At 39.6% G+C, this 18609-nt stretch overlaps 1 non-coding gene across 1 annotated transcript; it reads left to right on the forward strand.

Moving 5' to 3' along the window:
- Positions 1-315: 315 nt before the first annotated feature.
- On the forward strand, positions 316-422 carry LOC133243652 (U6 spliceosomal RNA). Its single transcript, XR_009735193.1, has one exon. It is a non-coding gene; the product is annotated as a U6 spliceosomal RNA (small nuclear RNA).
- The last annotated feature ends 18187 nt before the right edge of the window (positions 423-18609 follow it).

Below are 18609 nucleotides of genomic sequence, written 5' to 3' on the forward strand. Positions count from 1 at the left end.
GTCGTGTCCAACTCTTCTCGACCCCATGGTCTGCAGCCCACCAGGCTCCTCCATCCATGGGATTTTCCAGGCAAGAGTACTGGAGTGGGGTGCCATTGCCTTCTCCAGAGAAATGAAATAGGAAGAAGAAAATTAAAAGTTTTCAGCTTACAGTGTTCACAAAAATTAAGTAGTTCATTTTATTTAATCTCACAACAAATTTGGAGGTGGCTATTATCCTCATTTACAGTAAGGAAACTGAATAAGGAACAAATAAATCACTTAATTAAGGTTACAAACTGGGGAGATCAGAATCTACACTAAAGTCTGTCTGCCGTGCTCGCTTTGGCAGCACATATACTAAAATTTGAACGATAGAGAGAAGATTAGCATGGCCCCTGCACAAGGATGACATGCAAATTCGTGAAGCGTTCCATATTTTTAGCCAGGAAATGGAAGCAACCTAGATGTCCATCAGCAGACAAATGGATAAAGCTGTGGTACATATACACAATGGACTATTACTCAGTCATTAAAAAGAATACATTTGAATCAGTTCTAATGAGGTGGATGAAACTGGAGCCGATTATACAGAGTGAAGTAAGCCAGAAAGAAAAACACCAATACAGTATACTAATGCATATATATGGAATTTAGAAAGATGGTAACAATAACCCTGTTTATGAGACAGCAAAAGAGACACAGATGTATAGAACAGTCTTTTGGACTCTGTGGCAGAGGGTGAGGGTGGGATGATTTGGGAGAATGACATTGAAACATGTATAATATCATATATGAAATGAATCACCAATCCAGGTTCAATGCATGATACAGGATGCTCGGGGCTGGTGCACTGGGATGACCCAGAGGGATGGTATGGGGAGGGAGGTGGGAGGGGGTTTAGGATGGGGAACACGTGTATACCCGTGGAGGATTCATTTCAATATTTGGCAAAACCAATACAATATTGTAAAGTTTAAAAATAAAATAAAATTAAAAAAAAATAAAGTCTGTCTGCCAAATCTATGTACTTTTGACTTTTTCCACCAAACAGAGAAAGAGGAACCATCACACATGCCCAGAATAGGTATATTCTTCAGAAATGTTCTATTAAATGAAAAAGATGCAAAGCCTAGTTAAAATGACAACAGCTCCCTGAAGGAAATAGAAAATGCCCTTGGATGCACAGAGCAATCGCAAAACAAAGTTCTCAAAGCAATTGTGGGTGAAGCTAACTGACCAGAGATGACCAAGAAAATAATGAACCTTGTAATAGGAAGACAGCCAATTTAGACCCCAAGGAGTGAGGGAGAAGGGAGAGAAAAGTAAGTAAGGTGGACAGTGAAAGAGAGAGAGAGAAGGAAATGGGAGCGAAGAGGTACCAGGGCAATTAAATGATGAAGGCGAAATTGTTTGGGCAGGAAAGTAGCCATTATTAAGAACATTCTATCACACAAGATGTTCTTCTGGAAGAAGAGCTTCTGTCACAATTATTGAGATGGAACCATTTGAAGTAAAAGGAAAAGTTAATTTTCTATGAACCAAAGCAATTCTTCCCCCGTATGTGTCTTCCGAGATCAAACTTAAGGGCTCAAATATCACAGAGAATCCACAGATATAAGGACTCTCATGGTTGAATTGATTATATTCCCCCACACCCAATTATTGAGTACAGCAGCTACTTACGTAACTTTTCTGAACATAAACATTTCCCCTCTGGCCTTGAAGGATAACCTTCAAGGAAGTTCATGCTTCAAGCATTTTACGATTTAATTTTTTAATCCCTAATATCCTTGAATTTAATCTTTTTTTTATTTGTAGTTCTCAGCACTAAAACCAACAGTGGTTTTATTCTAGCCATGATTTTTTTTTGATCCTTCTGATTCTGTTATCTCCCTTATCTTTAGCTGACTTTCACTGACTCATGAGTAAATCATAGCTGATAAATCTCTAACACTCAAATTGACTTATCTCAATAACAAGTTTGTTGATGTGAACTCAGGAGGTACATATTAATTTGTTGTTAGAATGGTAGAGCTAAGTAAACATGCCATAAGAGGATGCAGATGACATTTTTAAGACCCAAGGTTAAGGACACTCCAAGTTCAATGAGAAGGCAATGGCACCCCACTCCAGTACTCTTGCCTGGAAAATCCCATGGACGGAGGAGCCTGGTAGGCTGCAGTCCATGGGGTTGCTAAGAGTCGGACACGACTGAGTGACTTCACTTTGACTTTTCACTTTCATGCACTGGAGAAGGAAATGGCAACCCACTCCAGTGTTCTTGCCTGGAGAATCCCATGGACAGAGAAGCCTGGTGGGCTGTTGTCTATGGGGTTGCACAGAGTCGGACACAACTGAAGCGACTTAGCAGCAGCAGCAGCAAGTTCAATGAACCACCAGTGAGCTAACAGCTCAACCCAGCCTCTTCCCCTCAGGCCTACTGAAGTGTGCCAAGACAGTATGATTCTTACCATCAACCAACACCACCCTGCTTTCCCAGTCAATATTAAGAGAATATGCAGGAGGGGAAAGGGTTGCTAGTCTTTTAGGGGGTGTTCATGAAGACAAATTATTCTCTTGCCTTTCAATGGGGAGGAAATAATTATCTGAAATGAAATGGTCCTCTTCCAGGAATGCAAAGCAAGAGGAGAGTTATAGAACCTGGCTAAGATATCCTTAAGGTAGTATGTGATCTATGGGAAAGGAATTTTGACACAGCTGGGGGACAGTTTCCTGGTAAAGATAAAGCTGTATCACTTTTTTGCCCCCAATGACTTAAAAATCCTCAACAAACTGGTTCTAGGACCTAAAATGATAAAATTTAGAATCATGTAATTCATGGCCACATTGATTTATAATTCTCTGAAAAATAAAATTACCTACATCCTGCTTTTATTCAGCTTGGGCCATCAAGAGCACAATATGATTTGTTGAAACAAGAGTGCATATATAAAAGAGTGGTCACAGAGTTCAAAATAGACAGCACACTATCCATTTTTGTAACAGCATTGAAAGTTAGTAGCTTAACCTGAGGTTTTTTTACTTTATTGAAATAAAGTTGATTTACAAAGTTATGTTAGTTTCAGGTATACAGCACAATCATTCAGTTATACATATGTATATCCTGTTTCAGATTCTTTTGCTTTATAGGTTATTACAAGATATTGCATAGAGCTCCCTGTGCTATACAGTAGGTCCTTGTTTCTTATCTATTTTAGTGTGTATATGTTAATCCCAAACTCCTAATTTATCCCTCTCCCTCTCTTTTGGTAACCATGTTTGTTTTCTATGTCTGTGAGTCCATTTCTGTTTTGTAAATAAGTTCATCTGTATTTTTCTTTTTTACATTCCATGTAAGTTATATCATTTTACGATTTAATATCATGTGATACTTGTCTTTATCTGGTTTACTTCACTTGGTATGAGCATCTCTAGGTTCATCCACGTTGCTGCAAATTGCATTATTTTATTCTTTTCCATTGTTGTATATTATTCCATTGCATCAAGTTTAACTTGGGTCTCCCAACAGTAGATCTTAAGACAAGGACTTGGGGGCAGATTAACTATTTGCAAGGTAACCCCAGGATTGTAAAAGTGAGAGAGTACGGAAAGTGGGGCAAAGGAAGAAGGAAAGAAAATCAAAGTTTTATTATTGTTGTGAGCCAATGGGACTGAGTTCATATGGACAGAATATGAGAAATTGCAAGGTACATGCCTCAGAAGGATACCACTGATGTTTGCGGGGGTGAGGACATTAATCTACCCACTCATACACAACCACTGGCTGAGGCTTGTCCCATGGAGCATTACCCTCCTTTCATCTGTGCCTGCATCCATGGATGGACACCATTCTTGGCCCCATGTGCCCATTTGACATGCGTCTCTGGCACCTGCAGGAGACTCTCCTTCACAGATAAGCATAAATCAAGGGCCTGAGGTGTCAGGTGGTATATCACCAAACCCTGTTAAAGAGGTCTGAGTGATTGCTGTTGTCTTCACAGAATCAGATGCTATTGGGATGGGTTCCTATATTATTGACTGCACAGGGATCCTAAGACAATACAGATGTTCATCAATTATTGTCAAGTCCTGAAGGGCAAATTTCAATCAAAATGATCCCCATCTCTTTTTTAGAAGTATTTTTCAAGAGTGACATCTTTTCTAAAACAAGCAGACCTGCAAAGGACTTTTAAATATTGGAAATACATGAGGTAGCAAGAGAGATTTGATTACCTCTCAGCTCAAGGCCACCAGTAACTAATGACTGAACATCATTCAGTCAAGCAGGCAGACGCTTTACCACCTGAGCCACAAGGGAAGCCTGACTGAACATCAGACAATTCCAAAATTCCTCTGCTATGCCAGGTCGTGGAGAGTTTCTCTCTCAATCATTTGGAATTGGTTGATTGATCAATGATTCAATGATTCAATGGAATCAATTATTCCAATCATTTGCCTTCATTCTAATTATGAGGAGCATTCACATTAAACTGTGAAACTCCAGTCATAAATTCCAGAAAATCAGGGAACAATGATGGATGAAAACCATCACTGACCTATGAAGGTCATCATAGATCATGACCTTCCCTGGCGGTCCAGTGGTTAAGAGTCTGCATTTCCAGTGTAGGGGGAATGGGTTTGATCCCTGGTTGGGGAACAAGGATCCCACATGAGAAAGAGCCAAAAAAAAAAAAAAAATTGGTCACTGCTTTCAGAACTACACTGTGAGAAAGCTCAAGGGGCCACTGGGGAGGAAGAATTAAGAGGGTGAGTCTGTTATGATCCAGCAATCCCACTGCTGGGCATACACACTGAGGAAATCAGAAGGGAAAGAGACACGTGTACCCCAATGTTCATCGCAGCACTGTTTATAATAGCCAGGACATGGAAGCAACCTAGATGCCCATCAGCAGATGAATGGATAAGAAAGCTGTGGTACATATACACAATGGAGTATTACTCAGCCATTAAAAAGAATTCATTTGAATCAGTTCTAATGAGGTGGATGAAACTGGAGCCTATAATACAGAGTGAAGTAAGCCAGAAGGAAAAACACCAATACAGTATACTAACGCATATATATGGAATTTAGAAAGATGGTAACAATAACCCTGTGTACGAGACAGCAAAAGAGACACTGATGTATAGAACAGTCTTATGGACTCTGTGGGAGAGGGAGAGGGTGGGAAGATTTGGGAGAATGGCATTGAAACATGTAAAATATCATGTATGAAACGAGATGCCAGTCCAGGTTCAATGCACGATACTGGATGCTTGGGGCTAGTGCACTGGGACGACCCAGAGGGATGGTATGGGGAGGGAGGAGGGAGGAGGGTTCAGGATGGGGAGCACATGTATACCTGTGATGGATTCATTTTGATATTTGGCAAAACTAATACAATTATATAAAGTTTAAAAACAAAATAAAATAAAATAAAAAAAGAAAACTGGAAAAAAAAAAAAAAGAGGGTGAGTCTGGACTTCAATGGGTGTCACTCTGAAATGTTTTTGTTTCCTTTCAGTTTTTGCTTAAACTTGGAGAACACTAACCCAACTCTTTCCATTTATAAATGAAAACAGGACTTTCCTGGTGGTCTAGTGGTATGGACTCAGTGCTTTCACGGATGACAGCCCAAGTTCAATCCCTGGAAGAGGAACTAGGATCCTGCAAGCCGCACAGCGTAGCAAAAAATAAAAATAAAAAATGAAGCAACAGCCTGGGAGCTGAAAAGTGGCTTGTTAATGACTGTACTGCCAAATAAAAACAAAGCTAAGATCAGGAATCTGAGTTCTAAGCTAGCAACACACTTCCTAATTCACCTCGGTTTTTTTTTTGGTGGGAGGAGAGGGTTGGGAGGGGGGTTTTGCATCAACAACCTGGTGCCAGTCCTCTTAGCACCAAGCAGCCCTATTGCCTTTTCTTTAATAAATGTACCAGGAAGAAAATAAAATAGTACTTAGTACTGACTGCAGCCACTTATTGCTCTCTAAGGAAATGATCCAAATCACCTCAGAGGTAGTTTGTTTAGAGAAATCCTTTCATGATGAAACTTGACTCGTTTTTTAATGGAGAAATGGAGAACATTTGGCCCAAAATTTAAATGCATGGCAGCCAGAAAAGAGAGCTGAACTACTCTGTGAAACAGAGTAAGAGATTAAGGTGGCTGAGAGGGAGACCAGCAAGAAGGAAAGAGGGGATGAGAGAAAGGGAGTGAGAGGGGCCTGGGTGGAAGCAATATGGAGTCCTCTGGAGAGATTCAGTGTAAATATGGTGGTGTGATATTCGGTTGCAAGTTATTTGTGGGGCTAAGCAGGCTTGGCTGTCACCATCTTCCCTTTCCTGTTACTACCAAGATTTAAAAGTCTGGCCACGCACAAAAGCCTTTTGTTAGTTCTACTTGAGTAAACAGATAAAATGAGGCCTAGCAATGGGGAAGTAGACAGTGGAGGTCAGAGCTGAAAGAGAAGGCTGAGGGTGAGCGAATGATCTGGGCACTATGTGCTTTGACCATCCTCTTACCACCTCTTCACATCAAAGTAATTTCCTGCTTATTGTGCACGAAAGCACTATGAGGAAAAGTGAAAAAGAATATATGAAAATTACTTCAGCGTTCAGTTTCTTGTCAGGAGAACTGACATGTAAAACTTGGTGTGACTCATTTAGGTAGGAGGCAGCGCAGGTAAAATTAACAAGAATTTGAAGGGATGTGTATTTGCTTTAAAGAGTTATGATCACGAAGGGGGGAAATGCCATAAAATTTGCACATGCACTTTATTTTAAATGTTGACATATTATGAACATCAAGAACGTACTGATGAAAGAATTCATGCTTACATTTATGAAAGGCCTATTATTATAACAATTACTTTTAGAAAAAGCCCCACTCAACCCATTAGGAATAATGCAATTGGATTTCTCTGAAATATTATAAAATATATACTACTAATGGAGCTTAATGGTAGCTTAGGCCTCCCAAAGCAGTTAACCTTAATAGCAAGAAAATCCAAAATCACAGTAAGGGAACAGCTAAGACAAAATATAAATGAAAAAGTGTATTTTATTTATTTCCCCATAAGTTATTTCAAAGAATTAAATTCCATGGGTAGGAGGAACAACTAAATACACAAGTTAGAAAGTTATTCTACCAAAAGAAAACATGATGAAATTCTAAGATAGTTTAGTATTCAGTATGGTCATTAACATAGTAGTTCTCACAATGCGGTCCCAGGACCACCACCAAGGGTGTCACCTAAGAACTTGTTAGAAATGTAGATTCTAGGGACCTACTCCAGACCTATGAAATCCACAGCTTTCAGGATGAGGCTCAGCAGTTGACACTGGAAAGAGCTCTCCAGGTGTTTCTAAAGCATGCTCAAGCTTGAGAATCACTGCTTGAGTAGCTTCAGATAAAACAGCTCTCAAAGATTATCAGTGCATACAAAAGACACAGATCACATGAGCTAAAGACATTAATGGCTTGGAGCCTTCCAGGTTACTCAAGGGGTATCTATTATGTCAGTGGGAAAAAGCCCAATTTGTATGCAGGTCAGGAAGCAACAGTTAGAACTGGACATGGAACAACAGACTGGTTCCAGATAGGAAAAGGAGTTCGTCAAGGCTGTATATTGTCACCCTGCTTATTTAACTTATACGCAGAGTACATCATGAGAAATGCTGGACTGGAAGAAACACAAACTGGAATCAAGATTGCCAGGAGAAATATCAATAACCTCAGATATGCAGATGACACCACCCTTATGGCAGAAAGTGAAGAGGAACTAAAAAGCCTCTTGATGAAAGTGAAAGTGGAGAGTGAAAAAGTTGGCTTAAAGCTCAACATTCAGAAAATGAAGATCATGGCATCCAGTCCCATCACTTCATGGCAAATAGATGGGGAAACAGTGGAGACAGTGTCAGACTTTATTTTTCTGGGCTCCAAAATCACTGCAGATGGTGACTGCAGCCATGAAATTAAAAGATGTTTACTCCTTGGAAGGAAAGTTATGCCCAACCTAGATAGCATATTCAAAAGCAGAGACATTACTTTGCCAACAAAGGTTTGTCTAGTCAAGGCTATGGTTTTTCCTGTGGTCATGTATGGATGTGAGAGTTGGACTGTGAAGAAGGCTGAGCGCCAAAGAATTGATGCTTTTGAACTGTGATGTTGGAGAAGACTCTTGAGAGTCCCTTGGACTGCAAGGAGATCCAACCAGTCCATTCTGAAGGAGATCAGCCCTGGGATTTCTTTGGAAGGAATGATGCTAAAGCTGAAGCTCCAGTACTTTGGCCACCTCATGCGAAGAGTTGACTCATCGGAAAAGACTCTGATGCTGGGAGGGATTGGGGGCAGGAGGAGAAGGGGCCGACAGAGGATGAGATAGCTGGATGGCATCACTGACTCGATGGACGTGAGTCTCAGTGAACGCCGGGAGTTGGTGATGGACAGGGAGGCCTGGCGTACCGCGATTCATAGGGTTGCAAAGAGTCGGACACGACTGAGCGACTGATCTGATCTGATAGTTGATATGTGGTTCCTGCACTATTGTACACATAATCAGCTTAATGTCACAGGATAGAACTAGGAATGGGACAGGATCCAGAAGTGTATACCTGTATATAAGATGATTACAGAACATTACAAAATAATACACTTGCCCATTATTTTTCTGTAGGTTATCTTTTTCTCTTATACATTCCATCCATGGTGATCTTGTCATATAAATCATGATTCCAAGCTTTGCTTTGGCTGTTTCTATGATATCCTTTACTCTTGTCTGACCCTTTACAGCTCTACCCTCCTTTTGGGATTCTGCTCATTCTGTCCATCAGTGGCTCAAATTATTAATTGCAAGAACTATTAGGTATATATCAAATAAAATAAATGATGAATAAATGAATGAATGAATGCATTTTTCAACACCATCTCAAACACTTCCCAGGTGCAAAATTTGAGACTCTCTTCCCTCTGAATATCTAACAATAATGATAAAGTTAACATTTATTGAGTGCTTGCCAGGTATTGGCTTAATTACTTCATGTGCATTTTCTCTTTTAATACTTATAAGAACTCTATAATATTTCATCTTATGTACATCCACCTCTATATTCATCACAGCATATTCACAATAGCCAAGACATGGAAGCAACCTAAATGTCCATCAACAGATGAATAAATAAAATAGATGTGATATGTACATACAATGGAATACTACCCAGTTGTAAAAAGGAATGACATAATGCCATTTGCAGCAACACGGATGGACCTAGAGATGGTCATAGTGAGTGAAGTAAGTCATAAAGAGAAAGACAAATACCATACAATATCATTTATATATGGAATCTAAAATATGACACAAATTAATCTATGGAACAGAAACAGACTCAGACATAGGTACAGTCTGCAGTTGCCAAAAAGGAGAGAAGTAGCAAGGGTGGGTTGGGAGTCTGGGGCTAGCAAAGGCACACTAGTACATATAGGATGGGTAAAGAACAAGGCCCCACTGCATAGTACAGGGAGCTGTATTCAATACCCTGTGACAACCCCTAATGGAAAATATGAAAAATAATGTGTACACACATCCTGAATTCACCAACGGAATCACTTTGTTGTACAGCAGAAATTAATACAACATTGTTAATTTGTATACAATATAGCATATTGTATACTATACAAAATGATATTGTATTATATTACAATATCAACTATATTTCAATTAAAAAAAAGTAAGCATTTCATCTTAAGGATGAGGAAACTGAGGTTTAGCAGATAAAGGAGCTGGGATTTGGACATAGGCAGCCTGAATCCAGTCATGTCACTCTTAACCATTATATTTTACTATACTTTTATAGAGTATGACCCTACTACATTGTCATTCTGTTCATCCATTCTTTGCCAAATGCACATTTTTCCAGTGGGGGAAAAATGATTCTTTCACTGTTATCTGAACTGTGGGTCCTCAGACAAGAATAACTCAGGCTCTTGTTCATGACTGAAAACCAGCAGAAACAACACCAACACAATCAGAGCCACAGGGCTTCAGATATTGGGATTATCATATGCAAATTTTTGTTTTTAAGACTTCTTAGACATTAAAACTGAAGAAACAGAAGAAAACTTAAATGGCAATATTCAGTGGTTCTCTAGTTAGTGTCCACAACCTGATTTATTGAATTCTCTTCTCTTTTATTTTAAAAGAGCAGTACTCTATCACTTCATGTCAAATACATGGGCGAAAAAAAATGGAAACAGTGGCACGTTTTATTTTCTTGGGCTCTAAAATCACTGCAGGCAGTGACTGTAGCAATAAAACTAAAAGATACTTGGCTCCTTGGAAGAAAAACTATGACAAACCTAGACAGGGTATTCAAAAGCAGAGACATCACTTTGGCAACAAACATTCGTCTACTTAAAGCTATGGTTTTTCCAGTAGTCATGTATGAATGTGAGATTTGGACCATAACGAACACTGAGTGGCGAAGAATTGATGCTTTTGAACTGTGGTGCTGGAGAAGAATCTTGAGAGTCCCTTGGATAGCAAGGAGATCAAACCAGTCAATCCTAAAGGAAATCAACCCTGAATATTCATTGCAAGGACTGATGACGAAATTCTAATACTTTGGCCGCCTGATGTGAAGAGCACACTCATTAGAAAAGATCCTAATGATGGAAAAGATTGAGGGCAGGACGAGAAGGGGGCAACAGAGGATGAGATGATTGGATGGCATTATCAACTCAATGGACATGAGTTTGAGCAAATTCTGGGAGATAGTGAAGGACAGGGAAGCCTGGCATGCTGCAGTCCATGGGGTCACAAAGAGTCAGGAACAACTTAGTGACTGAACAACTACTACTATTCTGAAATCCATGTTGACTTTGAAGTCACAGAAATTTTTGCTTATTTGAATCAGCTCTGACCTCCCCCTGCCCCCCCCCAAATAACACTGTTTTATTCTTCCCACAGTGTAATCAACAAATAAGAGTTTAGATGGCATCTTCTATCGTCATCCTGACCATCTACCTAGATCCAAACAATGAGCACCAAGATCTTGCCAAGATATAAATTCAGGAGTTTAAAAAAAATCCTCCAGCTTCATATTTAAAAGATTACTTCCTTTGTCTTAAAAAAGAAGTAGCCTTGAAATGTTTCCATTATTCTAACACAGAAACAATGCACATTGATAATCACTTCATTGAAATGTTTATCATTAGGGTTACTATCTGTTTCACCTTTGGAAGAACAGGAACTGTTAAGTAACACAGCGTCCTTAATGTTACTTATCACTGTGAGAGTTTAATGTTATGATACTACGGCCCCATTGGCCCATGTTGCAAACATACCCTGGGACAGCACAGTATTTATCTTTCTGATATATTGGCTCACTTGATGTTTAAGTAATCTATGAATTCTAGCCTTATTAGATATGCACAGAGCTTTTATTGCACACTGAGTTTCACTTAAAGCTCCTTCTTCCATTGTTCCTTTTCTTCCCCCAATGATGATTTAACTTGACCTCCTAAATAAATACTATTGTGTGTAACCCTGCTCCAACTATTAATTGTAAGGAAAAGTGATGCCTACTGGAAAGCCCTGGAATTTTTAAGTTGGAACTAAAGTATAGGAAAATTCATTTTCCAAGTCAAGTAAAATGCTTTCTGCACAGGAGAACTGAATTCAAATGTAGAACCTAGAATAAGATGGCTAGCTCTCTACAACAGATGTAGGTTATAACTAGATCTAGAAACTTGTATTGCTTTATCTTTTTATTGAAGTATAATTGACACATAACATTGCTTTAGTTTCAGGTATATAACATAATGATTCAATATTTATATATACTGCAAGATGATCACCATAGTAAGTCTAGTTAACAATAAATACAGATCTAAAAATGACTATGGTTACAATGTTTAAGGACATAAAAGACAAGACTAAATTGTTTAGGAGAAAACTGGAAACTATAAGTGACATAACATATCTGTTAAAGCAAGAGAATTTCTAGAATAGGAAAAAATACAAGAACCAAAATGAAGAATTTGACTGATGGGTGTTATCAGACATAATAGAAAAATGGAAGAGAATTGGTATTCAGGAAGACAGACTAGAGAAGAACATCTTTAAAATATTTAGAAGGACAAAAGGATGAAAAAAAAAAAAAGATGACTAGAGATATATAAAAAACAGTAAAATGGTCTTACCTAACAATACTATATAAAGTTGAAACATATAAAACCAAACTGATTACAAGAATTAGCTAGCTAATCACAAGACTGGCCAAATACCTATTACACCAAATAGCATTCCACAAACTTACAGGATATGTGACACTACAAAACCTGAAATTCTTTGTCTAACTGTATTAAAATCTACATGTGTGTGCGTGCTCAGTTGTGTCCAACTCTTTGCGATCCCATGAACTGTAGCCCGCCAGGCTCCTCTGTCCATGGGATTCTCCAGGCAAGAATACTGGAGTGGGTAGTCATTTCCTCCTCCAACGGATCTTCCCAACCCAGGGATTGAATCTGCATCTCCTGCATTGCAGGGAGATTCTTCACTGATGAGCTGTTGGAGAAGACCCTAAAATTTACACTTCACACACTAAACAAGATAAATTTCAGGTGTATCTTGCTGACTGACTTTTTCCTACACAGTAGCATAGGAATAAGTCTTGCGTATAGACTAAAGATTGCTTCCTATTTCACAAGAATAAAATGTGTTGTTATTGTTAAATGGTATGAATTCATTTTACAAGGAGTAATAAACTAGAAATAAACAATAGGATTGGATTATATATTCTCTTGGAGAAAGAAATGGCAACCCACTCCAGTGTTCTTGCCTGGAGAATCCTAGGGACGGGGTAGCCTGGTGGGCTGCCGTCTCTGGGGTCGCAGAGTCGGACACAACTGAAGCAACTTAGCAGCATATATCCTCTTAAATTAGTCTGTGATTTCTCTATGTTAGTACTACTACATTAAGTGAGATATTATTTCTTTGGTGAAGGAAGGGATGTCTTTCAGCACCCTTGTATACCTTTTGACACCTAAGAGCACTAGCAATACACTAAGGGTACAGCAAGTGTTTAGTGACAGGTAAGAGGTATATATTGATGAAATATTTTATAAGTAGATGTATCTAGTGTGCCCAAAAATGGATGGAGTCATGTTATAAGAACACAGGAGTTCCCTGGAGGTCAAATCAGAGATGATTGAGGATCAACAATGAATCATGAAAACAGGATTATAATCCAATAAATAAAATAGGAGACCATTAGTTCATAATGATTCCATAAAACAAGTAAGAGTATTGGGAAAGTTCTTCTTTACTATTTAGTATACAAGGAAAATTAATAAATGTAGCGGGAATGACAGAGTTAGAAAATTGATACTCAGCAACTAATAAATATAGTGATAATTCAGGCATGAATCAAATAAATGGGATGAAAGTCTGTCAGAAAACAGGGTCAAAGTACCTCCCCATAGATTACAGATTAATTTCAAAGTAAAAAGGCACCTTTACAGAGGAGAAATCAGGTAGACACTACCTTAACCTAGTGATCAACGTTAAGTCATCAACAAAAGGGACAAACGGATCAACATTACTCCTGTAAGATTTCTACCAAAAAATGCACTATCTAAATGTGACCATGAGAAAATATCAGCTAAACCCAAAGTGAAAGATATTTTACAGGGGAACAAAACCCAGCATGTTCTCTTTTAAAATGGTAATATCATGAAAAACAAAGGCAAGACAAAGGAGCTGTGCCAGCTTAAAGAAGACTAAAGAAACAAGTTACTAAATGTAGTGTGGGCCCCTGAGTAGTAGCCTGGATTTAGGAGGGTGGGGTGGATGGGGGGCGAAGGTATAAAGCTGGCAGCATTTTGACCAAATCTCTTGAGAGCTTGTAATAAATGAAAATACTCGAGCTCCACCCCAAACCTTCTATTACCAGAATCTCTAGGGGTGGAGCCTGGGAATCTGTATTTTAACCTGCCCTAATGATTGAGAAGCCTTCTCAAATGTTAAGAAGCATCAGGATTATCTAGTGAGCAGGTTAAAACACAAAACACGTATCACAAAATTGGGACAATTGGTGAAATTTGAAAATGGACTTTAAGATAATATTGTGACAATAATAAATTTCTTGAATTTGATAAATTTACTGTGTTTTTTTTTAAAGAATGTCCTTACGCTTGAGAGGGCTTCCGGGGTAGCTCAAATGGTAAAGAATCTGCCTGCAATGCAAGAGACCTGGGTTCGATCCCTGGGTCGGGAAGATCCCCTGGAGAAGGGCATGGCAACCCACTCCAGTATTCCCATGGACAGTATTCTCCCATGGAGAATCCCATGGACAGAGGAGCCTGGCAGGCATGTCCATGGGGTTGCAAAGGGGCAGACACAACTGAGCAATTAACACTATGCTTGAGATAAGCATACGAGAAATTCAGTAAAATACCAAGTATAGGTGAATCTATGTCAAAGATATATGAGCATTTACTGGACTGTTCTTACAATGATTCTCTAGGTTTGAGTTTTTCACACCAGAGTTATTAAATACATACAAACACAGACATTCACCTGCCTTACTGTATCAAACCATCATTCTGCATCTTTACAAGATCATGTCTGTATCTATTAACTTTGTAGAAATTAACATTTGCTCTTCCAATTGGCCAACAACTCATACTCAGGGCTGCATTTCCACGCTACACATCACTTACTTTTTTTAAAGCCACCATACTAGCACCCCATATAGTATTACTAAGCTAGCCACTGGTATGAGTCAGCAAGAGCAAACCATGCTCAATTAGATGCTTTATTCACTTAAAAAAAAACTAAATTAAAACATTATACAAGCCCTCTGTGGTCATGTATGGATGTGACAGTTGGACTGTGAAGAAGGCTGAGCGCCAAAGAATTGATGCTTTTGAACTGTGGTGTTGGAGAAGACTCTTGAGAGTCCCTTGGACTGCAAGGAGATCCAACCAGTCCATTCTGAAGGAGATCAGCCCTGGGATTTCTTTGGAAGGAATGATGCTAAAGCTGAAACTCTAGTACTTTGGCCACCTCATGCGAAGAGTTGACTCATTGGAAAAGACTCTGATGTTGGGAGGGATTGGGGGCAGGAGGAGAAGGGGACGACAGAGGATAAGATGGCTGGATGGCATCACTGACTTGATGGACATGAGTCTGAGTGAACTCCGGGAGTTGGTGATGGACAGGGAGGCCTGGCATGCTGCAATTCATGGGGTAGCAAAGAGTCGGACACAAACTGAACTGAACTGATAAGATATTCTGTACTGAGGGTTGGAAAATTTCAAAAAGAACCAGAGAGTAAATATTTGGGACTTTGTGGCCTATATAACCTCTTTCACAACCATTCAACTTTGCTATTCTTGCACAAAAGCAGCCATCATTAGACAACCTATAAACAAATGAGTGTAGCTGTGCTGCGATATAACTTTATTCACAAAACCAGACATCAGGCTACATGTAGCCAATGGGCTGTATTTTCCCAGACCCTGTTCTGTGCTAAGCACGTGTTCTACATTATACATTTTATTATACATTATTACATATATATTATGTATATATAATTGTATACATAATTGTAAGTAGGGGCGGTGGCTGGGAGGACCAACCCCACGCCATGGCTGCATGGGCACAGGAGGGCCTAGAGGAGCTATCCCACGGTGAAGGTCAGGAAGAGCGGTGGTAAGGAGATACCCCTCGTCCAAGGTAAGGAGCAATGGCTGCGCTTTGCTGGAGCAGCCGTGAAGAGATATCCCACGCCCAAGGTAAGAGAAAACCAAGTAAGATGGTACGTGTTGCAAGAGGGCATCAGAGGGCAGACACACTGAAACCATACTCACAGAAAACTAGTCAATCTAATCACACTAGGACCACAGCCTTGTCTAACTCAATGAAACTAAGCCATGCCCGTGGGGCAACCCAAGATGGGCGGGTCATGGTGGAGAGATCTGACAGAATGTGGTCCACTGGAGAAGGGAATGGCAAACCACTTCAGTATTCTTGCCTTGAGAACCCCATGAACAGTATGAAAAGGTAAAATGATAGGATACTGAAAGAGAAACTCCCCAGGTCAGTAGGTGCCCAATATGCTACTGGAGATCAGTGGAGAAATAACTCCAGAAAGAATGAAGGGATGGAACCAAAGCAAAAAGAATACCCAGCTGTGGATGTAACTGGTGATAGAAGCAAGGACCAGTGCTGTAAAGAGCAATATTGCATAGGAACCTGGAATGTCAGGTCCATGAATCAAGGCAAATTGGAAGTGGTCAAACAAGAGATGGCAAGAGTGAATGTCGACATTCTAGGAATCAGCAAACTGAAATGGACTGGAATGGGTGAATCTAACTCAGATGACCATTATATCCACTACTGCAGGCAGGAATCCCTCAGAAGAAATGGAGTGGCCATCATGGTCAACAAAAGAGTCCTAAATGCAGTACTTGGATGCAATCTCAAAAATGACAGAATGATCTCTGTTCATTTGCAAGGCAAATCATTCAATATCACAGTAATCCAACTCTATGCCCCAACCAGTAACACTGAAGAAGCTGAAGTTGAATGGTTCTATGAAGACCTACAAGACCTTTTAGAACTAACACCCAAAAAAGATGTCCTTTTCATTATAGGGGACTGGAATGCAAAAGTAGGAAGTCAAGAAACACCTGGAGGAACAGGCAAATTTGGCCTTGGAATATGGAATGAAGCAGGGCAAAGACTAATAGAGTTTTGCCAAGAAAATGCACTGGTCATAACAAACACCCTCTTCCAACAACACAAGAGAAGACTCTATACATGGACATCACCAGATGGTCAACACCGAAATCAGATTGATTATATTCTTTGCAGCCAAAGATGGAGAAGCTCTATACAGTCAGCAAAAACAAGACCAGGAGCTGACTGTGGCTGAGACCATGAACTCCTTATTGCCAAATTCAGACTTAAATTGAAGAAAGTAGGGAAAACCACTAGACCATTCAGGTATGACATAATTCAAAGCCCTTATGATTATACAGTGGAAGTGAGAAATAGATTTAAGGGCCTAGATCTGATAGATAGAGTCCCTGATGAGCTATGGAATGAGGTTCATGACACTGTACAGGAGACAGGGATCAAGACCATCCCCATGGAAAAGAAATGCAAAAAAGCAAAATGGCTGTCTGGGGAGGCCTTACAAATAGCTGTGAAAAGAAGCGAAGCGAAAAGCAAAGGAGAAAAGGAAAGATATAAACATCTGAATACAGAGTTCCAAAGAATAGCAAGAAGAGATAAGAAAGCCTTCTTCAGCGAACAATGCAAAGAAATAGAGGAAAACAACAGAATGGGAAAGACTAGAGATCTCTTCAAGAAAATCAGAGATACCAAAGGAACATTTCATGCAAAGATGGGCTCGATAAAGGACAGAAATGGCATGGACCTAACAGAAGCAGAAGGTATTAAGAAGAGGTGGCAAGAATACACAGAACTGTACAAAAAAGATCTTCATGACCCAGATAATCACGATGGTGTGATCACTGACCTAGAGCCAGATATCCTGGAATGTGAAGTCAAGTGGGCCTTAGAAAGCATCACTACGAACAAAGCTAGTGGAGGTTATAGAATTCCAGTTGAGCTATTCCAAATCCTGAAAGATGATGCTGTGAAAGTGCTGCACTCAATATGCCAGCAAATTTGGAAATCTCAGCAGTGGCCACAGGACTGGAAAAGGTCAGTTTTCATTCCAAACCCAAAGACAGGCAATGCCAAAAATGCTCAAACTACCGCAAAATTGCACTCATCTCACACGCTAGTAAAGTAATGCTCAAAATTCTCCAAGCCAGGCTTCAGCAATACATGAACTGTGAACTTCCAGATGTTCAGGCTGGTTTTATAAAAGGCAGAGGAACCAGAGATCAAATTGCCAACATCTGTTGGATCATCAGAAAATCAAGAGAGTTCCAGAAAAACATCTATTTCTGCTTTATTGACTACATCAAAGCCTTTGACTATGTGGATCACAACAAACTAGAAAATTCTTATGAGATGGGAATACCAGACCACCTGACCTGCCTCCTAAGAAATCTGTATGCAGGTCAAGAAGCAACAGTTAGAACTGGACATGGAACAACAGGCTGGTTCCAAATAGGTAAAGGAGTACATCAAGGCTGTATATTGTCACTCTGCTTATTTAACTTATATGCAGAGTACATCATGTGAACTGCCAGGCTGGATGAAGCACAAGTTGGAATCAAGATTGCCAGGAGAAATATCAATAACCTCAGATATGCAGATGACACCACCCTAATGGCAGAAAGTGAAGAAGAATAAAGAGCCTCTTGATGAAAGTGAAAGAGGAGAGTGAAAAAGTTGGCTTAAAACTCAACGTTCAGAAAACTAGGATCATGGTATCTGGTCCCATCACTTCATGGCAAATATATGGGGAAATGATGGAAACAGTGGCTGACTTTATTTTGGGGGGCTCCAAAAGCACTGCAGATGGTGACTGCAGCCATGAAATTAAAAGATGCCTGCTCCTTGGAAGAAAAGCTATGACCAACCAAGACAGCATATTAAAAAGCAGAGACATTACTTTGCCAGCAAAGGTCCATCTAGTCAAAGCTA

This window comes from Bos javanicus, chromosome X (genome assembly GCF_032452875.1).
Source record: "Bos javanicus breed banteng chromosome X, ARS-OSU_banteng_1.0, whole genome shotgun sequence".
Classification (NCBI taxonomy): Eukaryota; Metazoa; Chordata; class Mammalia; order Artiodactyla; family Bovidae; genus Bos; species Bos javanicus.